The sequence below is a fragment of the Cupressus sempervirens genome, chromosome 2 (assembly GCF_028749045.1).
Source record: "Cupressus sempervirens isolate cs-2001-9-10 chromosome 2, ASM2874904v1, whole genome shotgun sequence".
NCBI classification, from domain to species: domain Eukaryota; kingdom Viridiplantae; phylum Streptophyta; class Pinopsida; order Cupressales; family Cupressaceae; genus Cupressus; species Cupressus sempervirens.
The window spans coordinates 55,830,636-55,856,076 of record NC_143119.1 but is presented as its reverse complement, the minus strand read 5'-3'; the positions used below and the strand labels follow the sequence as shown (position 1 = coordinate 55,856,076).

Sequence of the window (25,441 nt, the reverse complement as noted above, 5' to 3'; positions counted from 1 at the left end):
TCTCTATTTTTCAAACATATAAATGTGACAAAAAAACTTACAGTCCCAATCACATCATCATAAGAGCACATATATAACTATAACCCCTTATTTGGCTTCTTGTTGATCAATTCCTTGGCAAGAGCATCTAGGACATAATATTAAAATGCAATCAATCACTGAGCCTATTAGCTCTTTCCTACCACCAAGTTTGGAACATAGTAACTTAGGATCTAACTATGTCTAAAACCAACATAATTTACAAATATCCACAATCCAAATATTATCCCTTGATGTTTTGTTTAATGCAAAGTTTTAACTCAACTATGTTATCGCCCTGGATGTAATACTAAATTGTCATTAGGCTAAAGACTGCACCAAGATTTACAAAATGCAAGGAGAACTACCCAACCAAAGTAGAAAATGACATGAAAAGTTAACAATCTATCAATTGACACCTCTAGATGAAATATTTCTAGCAATTGAACTATAGTATAAAAACAAAAATTGCCTTAAAATTGATACCTCACCTATTGTAGTTCATTTGCATCCATAATGGCTTCACAAAAGTTGAAAGCTTACCATTTTTCAAGAACACAAAAGGCACTCATAGTTTAGCTACATTAATAAAAGTAAAGTTATTTGAATGTTCAAAAAATGTGAAACTTCCACTTAATAGCTAGAAAAGCCATATCCTCAGTATACATCATCTTTGACGGAATGTTCATAAGTGAATGATTTTCTCTAAAAGCTCAAACTTATGCACAAAGAACACCATGCTCTTGAAGATATATATACAGGTTACAAGACTGATATATCAAAAGGAGCATGGTGAGTGCAAGAGACTGTTAATATCGATTGTGGAGTTGCAAATAGGTAAGTTATAAACATAAAAAGGTAGTACAAGGCACCATTTGCCATGTTCTAATATGATGAACTACCTTGGAGCTAGTTTTGAACCTTAATTGCTTAATGTTGGATTTGATCCAACGGTACCATTATTTGGAGGAGGTCCCACACCCCACTTTCCTTTTGATTCTAAAGGCTCAATGACATAAACTCCTCTGTTAGTCATTCCAAGAGTGAATTGATTTGAGTCAGATGGATGTGATGCAATTACTAGAGGATAGACACTGCATGAATAATCAAAGGATAAATTTTGAGTTAAATCATAAAATACTTGGGGATCCATTTATCCATACATAACATAACTTTTGCCTCATTGGGCCAACTTACCTATTCATGCTTGAAGCTAAATATGCAAAAGGTGTAATCCGAAAGCATGGCCTCAAGCTCTCTACATCAAATACTCCAACGTCACCATCATAGTAGCCTACAATTATGAGAAGGTTGTTGCATGAATATACCACACTTGAAATGGGAGTAGATAGAGAATCATGAGGTGTCCACTGCAGTACAAACAAATGTGATATCAATTTACACTCATATAGAGAAGGTAGCTTATATCATTATCACTTACTAAATTTGAATTCTAAATTGCTACAAAGACTTACATAATGCAAATGATCAAACTTAGAAGCATCATAAATAGCAAGCTGACTCTCGTGAACAACCAACAAGTGAACTTGATCATTATGAAACTGTACTCTTGTATCCCCAACCAGTGGTGATAATCTTCCTATCTACACTTGTAAAAAAATTGACTTTTGCTTCTCCCATCTATCAATGCTCCAAAAAAAAAGCTACTAAAACATTGGCCAAACATTTACTAATTTGAATCTATAAACATGTGAATGTACAAAATGAGATGGCAATGGATATACAAAAAGAAGACAAACCTAGGCATCGACCCCAGAAGATACCAATACATTCAAAGTGTGTGAAAATTCCAAGCCTATAGTTTTCTTTTGGTGGCCTTTAAGATTCATTTTTACCTGGTTAGTTTAAACAAGTTTTGAAAAGACACAAGTTAGAAGTCACCATTTTTAATGAAGCACTAAGTAAGCAAGAAAGAGACTCATTGATCACACCTCATCTACTTGGACATTGTATATCTAGATTGTTAAATCTTCCATCCCAATTGCAATGATGTTATTATCTTGAGGGTGAAAAGCCAAAAAAGTAGCTGCAGCAGGAGGTGACATGAAGGTAGTCATAACCTACTATAAACACTCATTAGCAAGCATGCCACAGAATATTTTCTCAAAAATTTGGTTGAAAAAGGAAACAAAAAACTTGATAAGGAACCCAAGTAAGAATATAACTTCTAAATTGACCAGCTCAGTAGTCATGTTGAAGAGGAACATATTTTCAAAAGATGCACCTTGAATGTCATCATATTGAACAAAGAGACCTTTCCACCAGAGTCAGACAATACATTGGAATCATTCTTAGACAAAGTTATGCAAGCATCAACTTCTTCTGGATTCATAGCTCCAATATCATTAGTCATCACAATCCCACTAGCTGGCTGCCACATTTGTGGTTGAAGATTGGCAGTAGACTGTAGAGAAGATCACTATCTTAGTCACTTAAAAGACAATTTTCTAAGAAGCACACAAAAATTCTTTCCAAATTAAGAGCATCACCTTTCCAGATGGATTCTGCTCATTCCGTGGCCATTTCCACAGTTTGTGCAATGTATTTGATGTCAATGCTAAAACAACAACACTAGAATTGGTATATATCAGTCTTGTAGTTTGTACAAAATAATACATGCTATCCTTGTAAATTTGTTAAAACAATAAATGTGATTCTAAAGCAGACCTTGAATGATGCAAACTAGCTCCTCAAACTCAAGAGGTAAGAAAAGGAATTGTTGAGGAAAAAAAGTCTGATTGATGATGTGGTGAAGATTATTCATGATTCCTTACATTCATATTGATGCATCTTTTTCCTTGGAATAGCAAATGAAACTACTGACAGACTCATTCAAAGATCACTCTACACACCTTGAACAAAAAGCATAAGAGGTCATAATGAAGATGAATGATAAAAGGAAAGTCAAGAGATGTAACAAGTGTACTAATGCTCATACCATGCTGCAAGAAAATCTAAAGAAGGTTGGAGTGTGTGTCAAGAATACTACAAATCTATTCAAGTATAGTTTGAAATGGCAAGACTCTACCAAGCACATCAAAGCACAAATGGACTCAATTGAAACCCATATTTTGCTAATGGACACATGATTTAGAGGAAGATAATGATGTCTCTCTTGTTGCAGACTAGTCAACTTCATTCTCTACTAGATATATTACAAGAGAAAACAAATCAAATTAAGAAAGAATTTCTTCTATTAAGGGAAGCAATTGATCAAACGATGGTGACTTTATCTTAGGTTTTGAAAGGCGCATAATAAATTGAGAAGAAAATGAAAAAAATAGATAATGTTGATATTGCAAAAAGATCTTTTCTTGCAATTTAATGTGAGAAAAAGATTTTGTCTTTAACCATTTACCCATGGGAATCTACTTTTGGATTGTTGAAGATACAGTATAATGGCATATTACCTAACGTATAAGACACAACTTTGGTGGTAAGACATTTTTGGATCTATATATACACTGGCAAATGAGGAATACAGTTTTGATTTCTATTGCATTCATTTTTGGTGCATTCCCTAAGGGGGAATTGATAGGGATAGGGGAAGCTAATGTAAATATTGAAGTCATGAATTGCAAAGCAGGATATGTGGGTCTAGTTATAGATATGATTTTTTGTATTATAGGGAGTAATGTATGGCAACACAAAGTCCATACAATGTTTTAAAGGACACCCTTTGTCCTTGATGTCAAGGGGGGGGGGGAATATATGATGTTGTGAAGAGTCCACAAGTGTTGTCATAAATGACAAAGGGGGGTATTGATGCAAATATGTATGTTGGGTTGCCATTAATGTCAAACTTTTTATTGATGTCAACTATGGTCCAAAAGGTGTGTCAGTAGTATTTCTACCTATTCCAGCATGGTACAGTGACATCAGTGCCTGCACCAAGGAGTTTTCATTGTCACGATATCATAGCCAAATATCTACTTCAGATTGGCATCGGTTTAGAGTATAGCTCATCTAAATCCTTCTTCAAATTTTGCATGTCTACTCACACAAGGTCCACATGGAGAAAGTAAGCTCTAGAAGTTCATGAACCTTGATCTTACTTATCTCCATACTCTCAATAGAAGATGGTAGACAAATTGATAGAAAAGATGCAACAACAAAGGGATGACTTGGAGAAACATTATGAATGGATATAGGCTATAAGCATGAATCTAGATTAGAATGTCACATAATATCATATAAACAAAAAAAACACCATAAACTTGTAATCATAGCATCATGATCATACCATCGTATCATCATATGCTTCAACTTCAACATCAAAATAATAAAATGTCAAATGATAAGTCATAACATCAAGTTCAAGTAAAGGAAATAGAGCTTGTATAACCATATTTTTTTGTCATACCCTTTTTGCAAGGAACTTAAAAATTATTCAAATTAAACAAGTATGAACTATAAGAGACTAAGAAAGAAGGCAAAGGTGTTACCTCACCAGGATGATAGTAATAATGAGACAAAGAACCATGCAGACTAAATCCAAGGAGATCGGATCTAAACATCTGAGTTCATTCAAATTCAAAAATTGGTTTGCCTTCATAGCACTGTCAAGTCAACAACATGAGCATTATTTTGTGTCTAGACTGTCATCAATGTTTTTAAATGTAGAATGAAATGGTTGTAAGTATGCATTTCTACCACATGCAAATGATTTTGAGATACAGACTTGTGTAATCCAATCTCCCAAGGAATAGACAACACCACTTATCGCCATCTTTTCCAAAACAAGATTTATCATAAAGCGATATTAGAATAGTTACTAAAATGTTCATAAATTATGTTCTTATAGTAAAAGAATACTTTGACTTAAGAAAAAAAACTACACAATATTAAAACATGACATTGTGCTTTAAAAACTAAAAAGGTACCTATAATGAAGAACTTCATTTGGACTTGCTAATTGGTTGTCACTATTAACTATAAGCTTATCTTTAAAGTTTGAGCTTCACTTGGTTTTGAGAATAGTTTAATATTCTCTACTAAATAAAGCCAACCACATGAAGGTGGAAGCTCATTTGGCCCCTCCCCCCCCCCACCTAACATCACTCTAAATTCCCCATTAACATTTAATAACATTCTTTCATTCATCCATTTTTGAAATATAACATTCAATCATTATGATCACATGATAACATTCATTAACTCATAAAATTCATTAACACACAAAATTCATGAATAATTCATTAACACAAATTATTCATGAGTAAGTCATTCAAGAATAATTCATTAACACGCAACATTCATGAATAAGTCATTAACACATAAAATTCATTAACACACAACAATCATTTCTTTTTGGCTTTATTGCTGTTTTTTTTTCATGAAATTTCTAAGAGGAATATCAATGTCCTCGTCATCCCCCTCCTCTACTGGTTCTAATTGCAATGCATGTCCCCTCCTCATCTCTTGAGGAACATAAAGTTGCTGCACCAAAGGGGGGTCTGCTGCAATAACAAGTACTTCATGAATTAAATTCACACCATTTTATATTAGTGAATTACAAGTTTTTATTTGAGTAAAAGAGCTATAAATCAAAAAAATTAATTTAAAAGAACAAAACATAGATTTTCTTTACCTGAATGTGCAACATGATCTACCTACCGATCAGTCTAAACATTCTCCAACACTCGTTCAACATGACATGATTCTATATCCTCTAAAATATACACAAAATGGTTACACCAAGTTCAATTAAAGATGTTAAATTGTATTAATAATTACATAATTAGTTTTAAATAGAAAATGAGCACATCCAAGGACAGTATGATGCACATCAGGGGCTTCATGATGCGGCGTATGATCTATGTCATGATTAACAGGCTGCATTGCAATGTCATGCACATTATTATCAAATAGATTGTTGCTCAAGTATTTAATTTCTAATATATTTTTTGGCATATTTAGCTATGCACGTGATGTAGGAGACTGTTCAGTTGAGGCTAGCCTTGCTTGAAGGAAATTCTTTTGTGTTCTTCCATAGCCTCCAGATTAAAATAAACGCCCTATATTTTCTTATTAATTAACAAAATTATTTGCATTTTATAAATAATTTTTCTTTGCAATTCATTTACTGCTACTGACAACTCATGCTTTGATTTTATAATATCCCCTAGAGCCAAGTTTGTTTTGCCCAACCTTTTCCAACTTGGCCTTTATTGCCTTTGATGTGTCCTGCAACCTATGAAAAGTTTGAAATATGTTAGATGATATAGATATAAGGATCAGTACTAATTAGTACATTATTACATTAATGTACTAGTAGTTAATACTATTGCATACCTTCTCGCATTTGCTAGTGTAATTTATTTTCGACCATCCCCTTTCTCCTTTGCATCCAAAATGAACTCATTCCATTCCCTCATTGTAATAAAGGGAGGATGCTCATACTTCGGGTTTAGGATGAGACTCTTTCTATATGAGTCCCTCAGAACCTCAAGATGTTTGCAAGCTTTTTGTAACATTTTCTTATGACCAAAAATATTAATACCAAACTCATGCTCTAAATCTTTGATAAGCTGATCTTTTAATTTTTTATCTTGAAAGTTCTACCTTTTAAGAAAAAACACAAAATTGTTAGATATAGCTAGTAAAAGAAAAGACCCAAATGAAAGGAAAAATGTTGCACCAATTAATGATATGAAAAAAAAAATTAGTGGGATAAAATTAGTTCACTTATGATGTTCAACCTTTTAAGTATGGTGGGTCTAAATGTTTGTAGTGTGAGGTCATAAAACTTCTTATAAAATGTATCGTTTCTTGCAAAAAAATCATGGGATAATCAATCCAAAGCTTCTTATGAATAGGTATATGCATATTACAAAATTAAAAATAATTATTTAAAGTACCTAGAATCTTAGGACATTTTAAAGGCATCGATTCATCATTGTCAATAAACAATGATGTATGCATAGCTCTCATGCTAGAAACATGGGTAGCTCTAGGAAATGATGGTGAATTATCACCAGTACATGCACTATGATCTGTATTTGGCATAGCAGATGGTGCATCTCCTACCAGTAAAAAATAATCCACTATGTGATGCACCCAAGATAAAAGTACAAATTATCAACTCATAATTAACACAAAACCAAATATAGCAAAACAATGATTTACCAACTAGACATCCCCTTGTTGCCGACATTGCAGTCGACAATCGCATATGGACGTCTGTCAACCTCATAGGAGTCTCCTACACTTGATGACTTAAACAATACATTGTTAGCAAAGACATTCTGAAATAATAAAAGTAAGAGTTAACTTAAGAAGTTTTTGAATATTTGAAATAAACAATTCCTTGTAACTTGTCAACTAAAGGTTATTTTACCAGTGGTAGTCGGAGCTCTACTAGTACCTTCCTCACCGTGTTGTCCTTGACCAAGTTTTGGATCAATTGCCAAAAAATCATATAACAAAAATACATATTACATATTTTACTTCACAACATAAAAGATTATAAAATATAAATCTTTATTGAACTTTTGTTATAACTAAAGATTCATTACTACTTACTTCATAACGACGAGCTTGCGCTCTCAAATCAGATAGCCTCTTCATCATCTCTTCAGATGGAATATTTGCTTCATCCAAAATTCTCGTTATTTCTAAATTAATTTTTTAAATTTTTTTCTTCAACATAATTGTTACATTAGGTGTTTCTGCAATATCATCATCAAAAGGGGTAGCTATTGGCTCTGTAGTTACTGCGGGTGCTTTTCCCTTATCCTGAACATCAAATTGTGAGAGGAATATTAGTAAAACTATCATAAAAACTCAAAAATTGTAAATAAAATAATGTAATAATATAAAAAATTTCAACTATCTAATTTGTACAATTTCAATAAGGTTTACCCTTGCTGAAGAATGGGATCCATATCGTCCTATCACAAAGATTGAACATAAAAAATTTAGCTAACTAAAAGCAATAGACAGCAAAAAAAAACTTATTAACAAAATGGTATATAGTACTTACAAACCTTATGATAGTAACTTTGTTTGTATCTATGTGATTTAAATGGTAATCTATTAGTAGTTCTTCCCTTGCACTTATTGATTTTATTGCACAAACAAAACTTCACTCCCCTTACGCGTCTCAAATATGCAATTGGGTTTCTTACTAGTTGAGGAAGGTAACGTACTATTTATAAAACCTAAAATATTACCTATTTCTTTTGGTCTCCCATCAATGTACATAGCAAATCTTTTACTTTGATCATTTTCTTTCCATTGTATATAATTAGCTGATAGTGCATACCTACGCATACTTTTTTTATATCGAACAATCTGCATCCAATCATTGTAATTTTAACATGGACCAACATACTTGAACAATTTGACAACTTTGTTGTAACATACCTTTATCCCATCCATAGAAAATAGGCCCAAACTATGTAATGAGGATGGAGCAATGCGATATATCCTCTTATTAACACAAAAATTGTTGTTAATTGGAGGTAGCTCATTGGTACCATTCTTTCTCAATGTGTGTGTACCGAAAGGGCACCTTGATGTCACCTTTGGTGTCATCATCATAAGAACATGATCCCCCATTATCAAGGAAAAATAGAATGCGTTTATCAATTTTTTTTCTAATCTTTTGACCTCTAGTTGATCTTCCTATTTTAGTTGTACTACATATAGAGCTTTCATCTACCATTTCCTCATTTCTATCATTCGATGTACATAGATTTGACAAGTACCTATTTGGTGGGTTTTGCAATCCATCAAATGGAAATTTGATAATATTTAAATTATATATATAGAATAATCAAGTCATGACTCATACATGTAGTTCTTCTTTGTCTATACATGAGAGATATAAAATGTAGTAAGTTGAAAGTCATTATACAATTATATTTCTATATGGACCTTCTTTGTCTATATATATATATATATATATATATATATATATATATATATATTATATGATTATATAATATGTCTATTTATAACATATGTGCTCAATGATAAACAAGAAGAATATAAGAAAATTATGTCTATTTATTGACTTATACCTGTTGATCCATGTCATTGTGCATGATCCATGCCAAAGGGGTCAAATTTCCTACATATGTTAATCATTTATCTAGAGTTAGCTAAAAAATTACATGATATGCGTATGCTACAAATAACTTAGAAGACAACACGAACAATATGCAACATCATAAACATGAATAAATTTACCTTATATATGGAATGCAAGATCGTCAATAGAAGGCGTGATGATGTCTGTATTCAATTGCCTATTTACAAAAAGGGTGATAATCAAACACAATATAAACATTGGTAATTATAAATAACATATGTTGTAATCATTAGAATTGAACACAATAAATATGTAATCAAATTTCTTGCATATGTTAATCATTTATCTTAAGTTAGCTAAAATTTATATGATACACATATGCTACAAATAACTTAGAAGACAACATGAACAATATGCAACATCGTAAACATGAACAAATTTACCTTTTATATGGAATGCAAGATCATCAATAGAAGGGGTGATAATGTCTATAGTCAATTGCATGTTTGCAAAAAGGGTGATAATCAGACACAATATAAACATTCATGGTAATTATAAATAACATATGTTGTAATCATTAGAATTGAACACAATAAATATGTAATCATTACAATTGAAAGCAATAAATCATGTCAATCATTTCATTGATCATTTCAATTATGTCATTGATTATCTTCATCATCATCATCATCATCGCCATCATCACCATCATCATCGCCATCATCATCACCATCATCACCATCATCATCGCCATCATCACCATCACCATCATCATCACCATCATCATCATCATCATCATCATCATCATCATCATCATCACCATCATCTTGATCTTCATCATCTGCTTCTTCATTATCTTCAATATCTTCTTCTTCCATAACATTATACTTTATCAGCCTTCCTCTTAGATCATGTCTAACAACAAATGACCAACCTTGTTTATGTGGAACGTCTGAGTAAAACACTTGCTCACATTGGCTTGGAAGAACATAGGGCTCATCTCCAATTAGCTCAAACAACCTTGCATTAATCATTGTAAATCCATTATCATGTTGAATAACCATTCTATCTAGATCATTTTGATTTAGTCATAACCTGTACCATTTGATGACGAATAGAACTACTTTGAAGGAGTTAAAGTTGAACTCAATTATATCATCCAAGATGCAATAGTATTGATTTTGAGATTGTTGAGGATGTATGTTGTTTCTAGATGATATATTGGTGACCTCAAAAACTGTAGTTATCCCAGAATCACAAGTTTTCTTTGTGTCATCCAACTTTTTTATGTGAAATTTGTGGACATGATAGTACATAGCTTTGTGGTGCTTGACCTACAATTTTTGAAGTGTGCATAAATTATTTGTATCATGAGTTGATACGAAACATACGTCAAATTATGATCATTAATAAATTTCTATGTACATCTCCACCTCTTAAACCCTTTACTAGATCAACTACCATCAGCATAACATTGGAATCTCCATTACGATGAGCTTCTGTAACCAATGAAGCAACACCTTCCCATGTTAATGAGCAACCATTTTCTTGACATTGTTCAATCCATACCATCATCCAATCAAGATTGTTCACAATATGCAAATGTATTGCATCCCACTCTCGACCACCTATATCAAAAAAAATACACCAATTATAAATAACTTATATTGAAGATTTATAAGAATTAATTAACTACAATAACATCTTAGATTTACCTCTCACTTTCCTCGATTTACCTTTTCCCATCAAGTACTCCCCTTCAAATTTGTTAATTGAGTTGGGATCCCAAATACGATATACATGGATCTTTGCTGCAAACTTAGGAAGATATTCACTAATGTACACCATGGTCTGGTATACCATATATCCCTCCATCATACAACCCTCAGGATGTGCTCTCTATCGAACCAAGCCTTTCAAAAATTTCAAGTGCCTCTCAACCATCCACATTGACCTAGTTGGTATAGGTCCACACAATTCAATCTCCTCAACTTGATGTATGAGGTAGTGTTCTTGTGCATTGAAAAAATTTGGAGGTAGACATTTTTGAATTTCACATATAAGAAGAGGAATTTTTCTCTTCCAATATTTTATATCTTCTTTATTGATTTCTTTAGATGACAACCACCTCATGTATTTTCCAAGATCATATATAACTTGTTTGACATTGTTGGTGAAGTGGTGTGGGAGAGATAGAGGTAGAACGTACTGCAATATTTGTAAAATGATCTTGTCAATATTTTATAAAAGAATGCAATTAAAACTACATGCATCATACAAATATATAGTGAATACAAAATAACATGAATTACCTTAATAAATGTATGCCAATTGTGTGTTTTCAACCCTAGCCCAAATTCACTTTTCTTTGATATGAGATTGTTTATGTTCGCAGCAAATCCTATGGGAAATCATATTTTTTTATGACTTCTTTTATAGCATTACTCTGCTACTCTGACAATAACTAACTAAGGGCACTTGTATCAATCTAGTCTCCATTGTTATTTGATCGAATGCCATTTTTCATTGCATGGTTGGATTCTTCAATGTCACTACAATTTTTTATAATTTGGCCTTTGTCATGCCTTGCATCCAAGATTTTCCATAATGTCTTTGTTACATTCTTTCCAATATGCATAGGATCAAACAAATGAAAAATTGGAAGTTGCTCATAGTACGACAACCTACTAAATTGCATAGGACAAATTTTTAGTCCTTTTGGAAGTTGGTCATTGATGTCTTGATGATATTCACAAGCATCAATTAAATCATTAATAAACAAAACACAATATCAAAATATAAATTTGAAACAAAAACCATCAAATGGAATGACATTACCTCGACAATTTATTTTATTGTATATCAACTTCTATAGGCGAGGTGTCATTCTCTGTGGCTTTGACGTAGTCTCTTCTTTCCTATTGAAAAGATGTTTTTTGATAATTCGGTACTTATGATTTCTGTGCAAAAAGAGTCTATTCTCATCGAACACCTGCTTTCTTAAACTTTTTGAATGGTGAGATTTCATCTTTGGACCACAAACTGGACATCCAAATTTTCTCTTTGTTTGAAGACCTACAAGATCGTGTATAATTGGATTAAATGTGTTAACTTTGTGTTGTCACTATAACATACCAAAAAAGAGGTGTTAAGAAGAGAACATACCACAAAAATGTGTTAGCCCAAGGGCATCATGTATTGTCCACACAAACATTGCATGAAATTGAAATTGTCTTTGTCCTATTGGTCTACAAATGTCATACATAGTAACCCCATTCCATAACGCCATCAACTCATCGATAAGGGGTTCAATATATACATTGATATCTTTAACTTGGTACTTACCTAGTTGAATGAACAAAAACATTACATAATTATTATGACCATTTTGATGGATTAGTAATAATAAATTAATTTAGATCACCATTAAATGAAAAAATACCTAGAACAATAAGTGTCAACATTATGTGCTCTCTCTTTATGGACAACCAAGGAGGTATGTTATTGTTGATAATAAAAATAGGCCACACCGAGTAAGTAGATCTCATCTCTCCAAAAGGATTGTCACCATCTGCTACCAATGAGAGCTTGAGATTATGATGTTCTTTTTAAAAATGTGGCCATTTTTCCTCTATTTCCTTAAATGTCGAACAATCTGCAAGCATTTGCATAATGTCATCTTGACTTCTATTGCGTGCATGGTAATCCATAAATTGTGCCAAATTATTGCACCTAAATAATAGTTACAAACGTGGAATAATGAGAATATGTTGAAGAAACTTGCAAGGCACCTTTTTTGTTAATCAATCTGATTGATATCTACTACTATGACAAATAGGGCATTGTGTTGCAAATTCATGTTGTTTATGATATATAATATGATCATTCAGACATGCATGTATTGTTTGATACTGCATTCCAATATCTTTCATGATGGCAGATAATTCTCGATACGAGCGAGGTAGAATGTTTGATGGTGGTAACAAAATCTCACCTATTAACCTATGACCCAAAATTTAATTTACAAGTTAATTTCAAGAATATTAATTGTTACATGAACCCAATGTTAATTGTAAGGGAACTACGAGTAAAATAATGAAATAAGATGACATACCTTAACATACATGTCATTGCTACATTTGATAAACCATTCATAACCTTCAAGTTCACCAATAAAAATATAGCAGCAAGAAGAGTTATTTCGAAGCCTTCATAAAGGGACTTGTATGCCTTCTCAAGTATAGGTACATCAAGCTCTGCGTCAACATCATCATCATCTTGATCATCGTGATCTTCATCATTGTGGTCTTCTTCCATGGTATCATTACCTTCTACTTCAATATTCACACCTCCATGTTCCCTCATTTGGAAATCCACACTCTTTGAATTGTCATGGTCCATAACATGAAACTCAAGGACATTGACCTATATGAAAATGATGACCTTATATTAGCCATGACCATGATGTCATCATCAAATCATGTCTTATGTAATTTATAAATTATTAAAATACATACCAATGGATGATATTTTTTTCCCCCTTCAATGTGACCATGTTTCCTACAATGTTCCTTAGTTTTTTTTTATTAGATATCTTCAAGTCTTTAAGCCCTTACAAATTTTGCAAGGACAATAACATTTTCCATCACCTTTTCTTTTTAAGTTAGACCGCAGTCTAGCAATTGTCTCCCTTTTTTATTTTTGTGTTGATATTGTTAGACATGGTCTTTCTTGAATAGAATGACTCATTGGTGGAAGAAGGATGATTTTTTTGCAACTTGCAGATGGAGTAGTAAGAGGAAGACACATATAGAAATGAATACTAAAGCGAGACAGATAGAAAGAGGTATAGATAGAGAGATAGATTGATAAAGAGATAAAGAAATATAAAAAATGAAAAGAAAAAATACTTAGTTGACCTTCCATAACTCTACCTCTACATATTGCACTTGCTACATACTAGCACTTCTTGAGAAAATGGGCAACAACAGCCAAGAAAGGAATAGGAGAGTCCATTTGGCTCAAGAGGAGGATGCACAAAGTGACCAAGGGGCAAGAGGAAATGTTGATCTAGAGAGAGGAGATTCTCTAATGTTCAATAGAACCCTAATAAAGACTGTCACAGAGCAAGAACCTCCCCAAAGAAAGACATTATTCAGAACTCTTTGCAAGGTAAGAGGTAAGGTCTACAAAGTTATTGTAGATTCTGGTTCAACTGATAATATAGCCCCATTCTAGAAATGGTAGAGAAGCTTGGATTGAGGAAGTTGCCTCATCCTAATTCCCTTATAAGGTTTCATGGCTAAATAAGGAGCAACAGGTCATAGTAAATGAACAAGTTCATGTTCAATTTCAAATAGGGGAGTACAAAGGAAAGATTGTCTGTGATGTTGCAGAAATGGATGCTTGTCACCTATTGTTAGGCAGGCCCTAGAAATTTGATGTCAATTCTGTAAAGAAAATGGAATTGGTAGGCATAAGGCAAGATTCTATAACCTATACTAACATCCCCCTACGTGTGCCAAAATTGGAGCTGCAGAGGTCACTGGGTTGCTGCTTTTTCATTTCAAAAAAGAATGACACTTCCTAAGTCAGCAATGTGATAGTGCTGATAGTAAATTATAAGAAAAAAATTAAAATAAATATTGATATGTTAGAATAGGAAAAAATAAACAAAACAATAGTTAGAAATTCAAAAAAATTGAATATTAACGATTATATGCAAATTGGAGGGAAAATGAGCTTTAAGGCATAAAACAAATTGTAAACACTTATAACCACTTGGGGTTGGGTATGAAAGTTGGGAAAAATTTGATAAAAAACCTTTAATGAGTAGAAAATGGGGATGGTACGGACTGTTGAAGTATTTTGTACGAACTATGAGGAAGAAGGCAACAAAAAACAATTAAGGTTTTCTTGCATTCTTGGTATCCATTTGATGTGTTGTTGATTTCGAATCATTTCTATGGCTCAAGAATATTGCATTTGATCATTTTGAATCACATTTATCTTCCTTATATCAATTTTTGGCAAATTATATTGACTGGTCTATTACAAGTGTTGGGGTTTGCATTGATTTGGAAACATGAATTAAGGATTCATCCCTAAAATGTGATTACTGTGACTTGGGATGAATCCATGACTTGTATTATGATAAAATAACCTTATAAATTCAATAATGAAGGTAATATTATAGTTTATCACCTTGAGAAGTTGATTTGTATGTTGAAGGACTGAATTTGTGGAAGGATTCCTTAAGGAAATGCTTGGTTGGGAGAAACAACCATTAATCTACCTAAAAGAGATCTAGTTTTAATGAATTTAATAGTCTTTTATTGTCCTATGTATGGTGAATCAATCATTGGTTAAGCCTAGAAGTGCTTGGAGAGGGTACATTGAGGAGGCCCTAGCCTTAAGGGCTTGTTGAAGACCAAATTGGGGCTTTGATAGTTGCAGAGACCTTAGGGTCATTTTGACCTGATTTTTATTTGTTTGGAGTCATATTAGAAGACTGTTGAAAGTTTCATAGTCAGGGGATAAAAATAAGTTATAGTTGCTTTGTTAAATGACCATCTTTTTTGAATTGTTGTCACCTATTCACCACCTCTTTTGTCCTCTCTCTCTCTCTCTCTCTCTCTCTCTCTCTCTCTCTCTCTCTCTCTCTCTCTCTCTCTCTGCATCATGTTAGTTTAGAAGGAGTTTATGGCATCACTCTTTCCACAGAAAAATATTAGTTAGATACAAAAATAGTGGCTAGTTAGGAAATAAAATTGGGATTCTTGATATGAGATATGTCATCTAAATGAATTTCTTAAATAACTATTTATGTTGAGGGTATGATAGAATCAAACTCATTTATTTCCTCAACATGTCCAGGTGGAAGGGTTTCCAGTTGAGTATCCGGCAAGATACCTTTTGATTTTTTATCTTCTTCTTTGTCTTTTTAGAGCTCCTTTCTCTTTCATGCAAAACCAAGGATTTTTCTCTCCTACTACTAGCTTCTCCTTGTGCCAATTTTTCCTCTTTTGATTCATCTATAGTCCTTAATATTGGACATTGATGAAGGATCCAAGAAACATGTTTTGATTGTAAAAAAAATAGATTTACTATTATTTCCTATTTATCCTTCGACACCACTTCTTGTTTCTTCTAAATTGTTGATGACTTTTGAACTCTTTTAACTTTGAACTACTTTTGGAACTATCACTGTTCTCATGGCAAAGAGATAGGCACAATTCCTGTGTAACTAAGGTGACAATTAGTATGAAATTTAATGGTTGAGTGGCAATAGAAGATATAAATTTAGGGATAGTTTCTATAGTCACTCCTATAGCGCCATATTCTTCACACATTCACATATCAAATATATATATTGGGCTCTTGTGTGTTGAAAATGCATAAACACTTGAATATGTCTCCTAGTCAGTTCAAATTTACTTTGCATTATTATCCATAACTTACTTTCTATTTTCATTTCTTAATCTGGTTATTTAGTTATGCCACAACTTGTTTTGAGTTATGAAATATGCCCACACTGTTAGGTGCAAACATTTTATTCAGAGTTTGAAACTCACAAGAATTGACATGCTCATTCAAAACCATGTAGCATATTCAACAATGTCCTATTGTAAAGAAAAAATTTATCAATATTAACATCAACACTAGAATATAAATTCACATCTTTTCTGAATCTGACAAATATAATTCTTAGTATACCATTATCAAACATAAGATCACCCTGAATAACATCATCTACTCAAAAATAGAGAAAAAAACAAAAGGTAACCATAATATTTACTCATAATTTGAAAAAAAAGATCACAAGTGCATATCTATCAATGAAACTCCCAAATAAGATATAATTTGCTAAAAGCATGAAGTTAGCAGAAAATTTGAGATTAAAAATTTTCTAAGATAATTAATTTGTATAGTCAAATAGTTCAAGTAAAGTATATGTTGTAGTCTTCCACCAGTCAATAGTGTTATTATGGTCCATGATAGACTTATGAAATCTAAACTATCAACAGTTAAATAGTTCATCAGGCAGCAGTACAGTTATGACAAATGCTACATTTATTTTAGTGCAAGACTTCCAAAATGATAGTACTAAATATAAGATGCAATTAATGATATAGGCAGTTCACTTGTAAGAGTACCCTATTCCTTTATAGTTACTCTCTTTTCTAATGTTTTATGTGAATATTGCAATAAGTTTCAGGGCCAGTGTTATTCCTATCAATTGCCACAACTTTTGCAAGTTCATCTGAGGAGTTGGAGTACTCCACAGAAACACAAGCTGATAATTTGATAGCTTTAGATTTAGTTAGTACAGAGCAAATAGACTTTGGTGAAAGGTTGGATGTTAGTCTCAATATGAAGTACATGATAAAGTTTGTTTTAAATGAGTTCATTGATCAAGTTTGGATGTGTTGAGAACATGGAAAGAAAGAATAGCATTCCAATTATAGATTTTGACCTATAGAAGATAGACAATCTGCTACACAAAATTCAATGTAGGAGTACAACCCATTTTACATATCAAACTATTATATGGTACCTCACCTTTAGAGCTATGATTTTTGCCCCCTATTTTACATATCACACTATTAGTATGGTACCTCAACTTACAAACCCTCCTATTTAAGCCCTCATAACTAGGGCTTCCTCAAACTATGCCTTCCCCTAATCAATGATTGTTTAAACAAGAAGGTATCATCAGAGAAGTCTTAACCCAATCAAAGATGAAAAGAACAATGTAAATAGTCAAATTATTTTTCAAATTTTTTTGCTTAGCAAACTACCCATTCCCATCCTTGCAAAATAGAAAAAGTTTTTCTTTTTTACAACTCACCTATTCACCTATTTTTCAACTCTTTATCAAATCTTCAAATGAGGGTTTAATTTTTTCTTAAACAAAGGTAATTTTGTTTTGTTCAGGTCCAAATTTCATTTATACGTTAGCAAGTATCAAATTAGGGCTTCCCCAATGATTGAATACCCTTAATAGTGGGAGTGCTGCAATGTATGCTTGAAATGTTGTAATGTATGCTTGGAATACTCCTGATAATTTGAGTTTAGGGATGCACTAGAAATCCAAAATGCTCCAAAATGTTGCACTAGAAATCTGAAATGCAGCTTACTAGTGTAATTAATAATGTCTTCATAACAACATGTGGGTTAAAATGGAAAGACAAATCAAATGTGATAGTATGTTAAAACCTAGGTAATGAAAATTAAACTCATAAACATGTTTAAACCTCATCCTCAACTATCACCTTGATAAGAAATATAAATTAAACCCTTAAAAATTGTAACCTAAGTGTGCCCATACCAACCATAAGTGGAACACTAATTGCTTCCACAACTCCACTTTGATATAATACCCTTTGGCCTCAATACCTGAAACAACATAGAAAGGTTTTGAATCACTAGTGCAACAATGAAGCCACTTCACAAATCCCATATCAAAGTATAGTCCTATTGTTTGAAACATAGAAGCAGATGACACCATCAGTACATGCAACCTCAGAACTTGAAAACATATAAACATTATCTTACCGTTAACCTAACTCCATCTCATTCAATGATAGTGTGACTATAACTTGGTTATACCCACTAGAAATTCCTTAGTGTATGCTACTCATGCCTTGAGTTAGTTTATGTGTGCACCTAAGAAGATACATCTACATGCAGCTAAATATATTTTGAGATACCTAAAGGGCACTATTGGAATGGGAATCAAATATGATAAGGTCAACATTGAACTTCATGGTTATTCAGATTCTAATTGGGTAGGTAGTTCTATTGAATGGGAGAGTACTTCTGGATATTGCTTTAGTTTAGGATCTAGTATGGTTTCTTGGTCCAGCAGAAAATAGACTTTAGTTGCATTAAGTTCCACCGAAGCAGAATTCATTGCATCTTCTTTAGGTGTTAGAGAAGTGGTATGGCTACAGAAGTTGTTAGCAATTTTTTTTAAAAGACCTTTGAAGCCCACTGTGATTCATTGTGATAACCAAAGTTGCATCAAGATTTCAAACAATCCAATCTTCCATAATCACTCCAAACATATTGAAATTCCTTTTCACTACATTTGAGATATGGTGAATTGAGGAATCATTCATCTAGAGTACATCTATACTAATGAGCAAACAACTAATATCTTTACCAAGCCTCTTGCTAAAGTGAAGTTGAAATACTTTAGAGAGAAACTTGGTATAATTAATTTGTAATATTGAATATTAAATTAAATTTTAATTCATGTGAGTTTATGCTTCTATTGTATTGTTTAGTAGCATCATATATGTAATGAGAGGTGACAATATTTCATGGACATATTTATTCAGAAGGTAATTATTTACAAGGTGATGATCTTGTAAATAATAGTCCTATTATCATGGACATCTCTAGACATTTCTTAAGTGCAAGCAGAGATCATGAGTGACATATTATCATGGACATCTCTAGACATTGCTTAAGTGTAAGCAGAGATCATGAGTGACATATTATCGTGGACATCTCTAGACATTGCTTAAGTGCAAGCAAAGATCATGAGTGACATATTATCATGGACATCTCTAGACATTGCTTAAGTGCAAGTAGAGATCATGATTGACATATTGCTATAAACATTTGTAGACATTGCTTAAGTGCAAGTAGAGATCATAGGAAATATTTTGCTTATGATATTGTTATAGATGACTAGAGAATATAATGTACATTGTGATAGTATTCAAAACTTGGTGATAACATGAAGATTTCAGTTATTTGACTTTTACTGATTTATTACAATATTCTAATGGTGTATTTCTTCTCCCTTGCTAAAGAGGGAGTGTTGATGTTTTAGCATCAGAAGAAGAAATTAATGTTTATCTGATGTACAAATATGTGTTTCTATTTAATAGATACAATGTTACTGCTAATGTTAATTCTATACATGTGTGTGTGTGTGTGTGTGTGTGTGTGTGTGTGTGTGTGTGTGTGTGTGTGTGTGTGTGTGTGTGTGTGTGTCTAGACTAATATATATTTTCAAAACATTTCCTATCAGTAGTATGATTAACTGCATATTAAAGCAGTAAGGAAATAGATGTTTGTATCGGTACTTTAATATATGAGTTATCAAGCTTGTTAAGTTGCATTGATATCAGACTCCTTACTTTAGTTAGATTGTATTAACTAATGGGTAGCTAGTCATGCCACCAAAGAGGCATGACTCTACATGGCCTTTGGCCATGTAGAGTCATGACTCTCTGCCTATATATTAAAGGGAGCAGGTTGCTAGTGAAGGTCATAAATCAACTATATCATAGGATCCAGCGATATGCAAGTATTATAATACTATTGTTCCCAGTATATTATACAGAAATGTAAGTTGTAGTGACATAAAAAAATTCAAGTTACATTCAGCATACAGATCAGAATCTCAGCGAATTGCAAAAGGAAGATACTAAATCAGAATTAGTAAGAGATCATCATCATTGAAAGACATACTCTACCCTTCTATAGTACAAGTAAGAGTTCCATTTCGTTGTAGTTGTTTTTTCTATCAGAGATCCTAAAATTTAACAAGAGTGAGGACACTAATAGTGAGTATAGGGACACTGAGGATTCAAAGTATAGGTAGTCATTTCTAGGGCTAGCACAAGCACCACAACAAACAACTACTATGGCTAGAGACACTAGAGACCTTCCCTCTTCCATAGTTTTTACTAGAACTTCTCGAAGGGGGAAGAGGAAGATGTACACTAGTTTCACATTGTACTTGACATTTGTATTTACTTATCCTTTTACAAAGACAATTTTGTATTTGTAGCCTGCTTCAAAGTTCAGAGTCTCTAACTACATCAGCATTCCCTCATAAGGATGCAATTTTGTTACTTATTGCATAAATATAGATATCTAAATCAGCTTGCTTGGTTTGTCTACTCATTTACTAACTCATTACATGTATCTATTTGTTCAATTTTGTTAAAAAAAATTGTACTTTTAATTCAATTTAAGTATTTTCAAAATTCTCAATATTTTCTCAAGAAGTTGTCAACTTCTCTCCAATATTTGTCGAGAATTTTATTTGTTGCCTCACTAAGAAGTGGCAAAGAACTAGAATTTGTACTATCGTTCAAGCAATCAATTATAAGGGTATAGATGCTTACAATTCCACCTATCACCACAAACTCACCTATTTGTACAATCACTCTTTAAGGCTTCACCAATCTCCTAGATGACTCTTCACCTTCCAAGCAATTCATGCAAGCCCTCCATAGGACCTATCAACTCCAACTTTACAAAGGCATCTCATAAGCATGACTCAATCAACTCAATAAACTTAGAAAAACTATCAATCAACTCAATCAACTTAGAAAAACTATCTCTAAGGTTACAGGCTTCATTACCAATGCCCACAAAGAGAAATTGCAAGATAGGCCTAAAAAAAACCTAAAATAGTTAAGCTTCCATATTGAATTTTTGGACCTAAATTCAAAATTCTTCCAAAATACTTCCAAGCCAAAATAGACTTTCAGACTCCCAATTCAAAGTACTTCAAGATTACAAAGGTTAGGTTTTCAACTCTTTTCTAAGTTGCTAACCTACAAAACCCTAAGTTTAAGGGTTTTAGTCCTACAAATTAGGGCATATGCTAGTTCAAGGTTCTAGGGCATACCCAATGTCAAATCTCCATTCCCATAGAACATTTCATATGCATCCTAATGTTCATCTTCACTAAATCAATGCCCTTCCTACTTCCAAAAAAGTCACTAGTAATGTTATCCAAGTTACTCACATCAAAATGCCTAATCTCAAAAAATTGAATTGGACTTGGAGATGGTGAGTTGTATAACTGTTGAGTGTAGAATCCTAAAATACATTGGGCTACTTCCCTCTCTGGACAAGATCTCCATTTCTCTATGTTTCAAAGTTGAGATAGCCATTTTGTTTTAAAACCCTAGGTACGGTCTTTACTGATAACATAGAGCAATAAGTTTATGTAAAAGCTTTTAAAAACAACAACTATTAATAATTATTCTCAATCCATGCAAAATGCAATACAAAACATCCTTGTATAATTCCCATTAAAAATCAAGCAAATATGACCAATGTCCAAAGCAAACAATGACTTACAGGCTACAATAGAGAGAGAGAGAGAGAGAGAGAGAGAGAGAGAGAGAGAGAGAGAGAGAGAGAGAGAGAGAGAGAGAGAGAGAGAGAGAGAGAGAGATAAATCCTCATGCACTTATCTCCCTGGACATGCTGAGTGGCTCGTTCCCTGCCAATCCCACCCGCAATTCAAGTAGTAGGGGTATGCACTTCTCTACCTGGTCGATTAGTGGATATTTGTCTCCAACCCCAATGACCCTCTACTCTATAGGGTTGTATGTAGGAAGAAACTCAGGAGGCGAAGATTGGATGTTTGTACCCAGTAAGCGAGAGGATGTAAATGCTCAACTGGACGCATTTGAAAAAAATTTCAAAAGTGAAATGCAACTCAACTTGCGTTGGGCACTTTTTTATATATCCTTATGTTGCCATGTTGGTCGCAATTGAGACCAACACAAAATAGAAAGCATTGGTCACAATTGCGACCAACACGAGCATGCTATTAAAAAAAAAAAAGTTTCCTTTGTAATGATGACCAACCAAGCAATTTATATTTGTGGTCGAAATTGAGGGTTAAATATACTAGTGGCCAAAGTACCCAGTTGCGCCCCCACTGTTGTTGTTTTTATTTTGATTGCTCAAAATATTTTCAGAAGACCCTCCTCTGTTTTCTGCTCCAAAAATGTTTACACTGCTCATGTCACTTACATTAACATGATTTTCAAAAGACCCACTTTCATTTTCCACTCTGAGAACATTTTCATGGCCCTCATTTGCAGTGATTGTTTTACGGCTATAAAGCTTGGTATTGACACTTCCTTGATCCATTTTTCCACAATAATTATATTTCCATTTACTTCTATTGTTATCTATAGACGAAACTCTTTTATTTTCATGCTTCCAATTTCTTTCTTTAGATTTAATTTCTTGCGACTTCTTATAATATTGTTTTCCTTTCATTAAAAATGTTTGAGATTTACCATCAAATGATTATTTTTCTTTAACTTGTCTTTTCTGGTCTTGAACTAGCTTAGCACACAGTTCTTTAGATTTTTAATACTTTTTAACTTATCTTTTATATCTAGTCCCTTAAGATCTTGGAAGACTTTGTAATATAATTTGCACAAAATCTCTATCATCTATATCTTTTCCAAGAGAAGAAAGCTCATTTTTTTTTTCCTTCAATTTTCTTAAATGTGGGACTATCCCTTGTGACCTTTGATAATTTCATATTATATGACTCAACAGTGAGATAAAATCCATACATCCCCTATGTTTTGATATAGATCCTCCAAAATTGCTCATACTTTAAGTCCACTTCTCTCATTACGAACTTCTGGGAAAAAACTCCTCCGAAAGTGTAAGCTTGATTAGTGTTGTTGTCTTCTTGTCCCTTCTATCCCAATTATCTTGATCATTTCCTAGATTTGCATGCCTTTGTTCACTACCAATCACAATTTCATAATAATTTTGAAGCATTAGAGTGATTTCAATATGAGATACCCAATCATAAAGTTTTCCCATTTAATTTAACTATGGGTAAAGTCACACTAAGTGATTCCATTGTCAAATTCTCTCCTTTTTGGATGAGAATTAAATAAATTTAAAAAAACTTTAATACCTAGATTGAGATTGAAAAGCTCTCATCAATTTGTTAAAGGTCTATTTCCTTTGTTGTTGTATTATTTTTTCACCACAAGAAAATTGTTGGTGCTCCTCACTCCCAATTGCACCTACATATGTAAAAACTCACACAAAAATATTCACTGCTCAAAATCTCTACCAGCTCTTATACCATATTGAGCTATTAAAAACATGGTAAAACATAGCAAAATTATAACAACAAAACAAAGGAATATATATATATATAGCAACATAACAGAGTCAAATACATCACATATTCACACTACAAGATATAATTTCATTAACTAAGCACTCCAAGTTGTTACATTGATATTTTTTCTTCCACACATGATATTGGGAGTGTCTTATTTATATAGACTTTAAGCAAACAAAACAAAGGAATGCATACCAACATAACAAAGTTAAATACAACACATATGCACACTAAAACATATGATTTTATTAACTAAGCACTCCAAATTGTTACTCTAATATTTTTTCTTCCACACATAATATTAGGAGTGTCTTGTTTATATAGACTTTTAAAAGACTTCTAGAGAGTTCTACTGAAATTACCATAGGAGAAAAGAGTAATCTGGAGTATGCCACATGACTAGATATTTCTAGAAATTGTAATAAATTCTCATCTACTAATAGTGTGCATCAACATTATTCTAACAGTTTTTTTGATCACTTACAATATTTTCACGAGACCCTCATCTAAAAAAATTCTTCCCACCCTCATTTACAGTGATTGTTTGACAAAGATCAAGCTTCCCATTGACACCTTCTTTCCATATATAATGAGCTTGGTGCAACTAGGGTCAGCTGCTTTCTTCCAATTTGATTGACTATGACATCGATGCGACGATACCCATGAGCCTCGTTGGACATTTTTTTTAATGGATTTTTGGGTAGATCTCAGGTCCTCTATGCAAAGATACAAGGGACCCATCAGTAGTGATTTGTTGATGAAAAAGCTTTGAGATGGCTTTATGATTGACTGCAATTTCTTTTTGTTTTTTTTTAGCGACCATCGAAGTAGTAGCATGTTACATGGGATTTAGAAGTATGCAAATGTATGGAGGGGTACCGTCTGCATTGTTTAAGGACACTCTATGAACCTAGTATTCCCAATTATTTTTAGACATGAAAATAAAATTGCTCCAAATCATAGAGTTAACAATTTTAAGGCCTAGTCAAATGCTACTTTCTTACGGAGTCCTTAAGACCTTTACATATACACCCTCCCAAAGATGTAGGCAATGACTATGGAGGTACAAAATTGTTTAATTAAATGAAGGAAAGTAAGATTAGTGCCTGAATAGCCACAACCATGACAAAGTAGGGGTGGGATATCAAGTTACCTTTTGAAATGACCACTTTATGACCCTTCCATTCGTAATGGATTCCATAACACGTGTCCTTATCATGAGAAGTCAAAACAACAACTATAAGCAATTAACTCACATACATAGACAATAACAAATTAATTGAAATCAGATGTTCCATTAAGATCTGTGGATTTGTAAAGTTAGGTCTAACTACTACTTATACACTTTTATTATCATGAACTATTAACCATTACTAAAAATCTTTTAAAAAGATTTAAACATTAAATTGTAGGTATCTCAATAAAAGTCAAAT

General features: G+C 32.8%; 1 pseudogene; it reads right to left on the bottom strand.

Moving 5' to 3' along the window:
- Positions 1 to 940: 940 nt before the first annotated feature.
- On the bottom strand, positions 941 to 22,999 carry LOC149571038 (protein TOPLESS-RELATED PROTEIN 2-like; annotated as a pseudogene).
- Between the last annotated feature and the right edge of the window lie 2,442 nt (positions 23,000 to 25,441).